Source organism: Phragmites australis, chromosome 6, assembly GCF_958298935.1.
Source record: "Phragmites australis chromosome 6, lpPhrAust1.1, whole genome shotgun sequence".
Lineage (NCBI taxonomy): Eukaryota > Viridiplantae > Streptophyta > Magnoliopsida > Poales > Poaceae > Phragmites > Phragmites australis.
Window position 1 is genome coordinate 13,961,149 of NC_084926.1, and position 1,505 is coordinate 13,962,653.

Below are 1,505 nucleotides of genomic sequence, written 5' to 3' on the forward strand. Positions count from 1 at the left end.
AAGGCATGATTGTCAGCGGCAAGGCGAGAAATAGATATCAAATTTTTCTTGGCATCGGGAGTAGACAAGACATTATTGAGATAAAGAAGACAATCAGGGGTACGAATTTGAGTGTGACCAGTATATCTAATGCGCATACCTGTCCCATTAGCCGTATGGATCTGATCTCCACCGTTGTACTTCTCCCGAACGCTCAACTTATTTAGTTCGCCTGTGACGTGGTCTGTTGCACCGGTATCAACATACCAATTTGTGTCAATCCTATAGGAATGTATGGCAAGAGACTGAGTAGCAGCAGACGCAATCTTCTCTTGAGGGACGAAGTCCGAATCATAGCGGTGCCAGCAGATGGTGACCGTGTGCCTAACCTTGCCACAAAGTTGGCAGACCGGACGCTCGCCTCCACGACCTTCGGATTGGCCACGTCCTCCACCGTGGCCACGACCAGAATTGGAAGCAGGAGGATTCCCACGGCCGCAGCCACGGCCACGTTGATTCCCACCTCGTCCGAACGAGGCAGCGTTCACCGAAGCTTGATATGCACCTTGCCGAAGATCTGCTCTGCCTTCAAACCCGAGCAGCTGCGAGTAAAGCTCGGCCACTGTGACCGGCTCCACCCTAGCCACCAACGTAGATACCACCGGTTCAAAATCAGCATCGAGACTGGTGAGTATGTAAGACACCATGTCCTCATCATCAAGTGGCTTGCCAGCAGCCGCAACTTCATCGCCTAAAGCCTTCATCTTGGTAATATATTCATTGACAGTCATGTTACCTTTCTTCGTGGTGGAGAGCGCGATGCGAGTGTTGATCGCCCGCGCACGAGTCCTCGAGGAAAACATCTCCTCAAGGACCGTCCAAAGTTGCGCCGCCGTTGTGACCGACACCACCTGTGTCAGGACTTCGCACGAGAGGGACGATATTAGGTATCCAAGGACCTGTTGGTCTACAGCGACCCACTGCACGTATGCTGGGTTCTATGCCTTGACGATCTTGTTGCCATCTTTAACATCGATCTCCTTTGCGGGAACGACAATGATGCCGTCGAGATAGCTGAACATCTGGGCTCCCCTCACGGCAGGCAGGACCTACACCTTCCATAGCAAGTAATTGTTCTTGCCAAGCTTCTTTGTCACCAGAACACCAAACGGTGAGGCTCCGACCGGAGCTGAAGAAGATGATGCGCTCATGGCAGCTAGTAGATGAAGCTACGAGGAGGAAGGCTCTGGTACCATATGAACTTGTAGAAGGGTTCTCACTTCATCACAAGGCCTCATACCTTTGTTATGATCATCAAGGGATTGAGATCCTTATCTCTAAACTCTTTCTATCTTTAACAGATTGATATCTATCGATAGAATTCTATTTATAGGAAAACTATCTTTATCTCTAACACGCCTCTCATCATCTGGATTTTCTTCTCCTGGAATGATCGCACTCTCGTTTCTTTGATGGCGGGAGTGATTGCTGGGATTAAGGGACGAGGGATTGAGCCGCTCTTATCC

General features: G+C 50.0%; 1 non-coding gene across 1 annotated transcript; it reads right to left on the bottom strand.

The window, feature by feature from the left end:
* Window positions 1-565: 565 nt before the first annotated feature.
* Window positions 566-704, bottom strand: LOC133923330 (small nucleolar RNA Z247). The gene has a single exon (XR_009910588.1). It is a non-coding gene; the product is annotated as a small nucleolar RNA Z247 (small nucleolar RNA).
* Window positions 705-1,505: the final 801 nt, after the last annotated feature.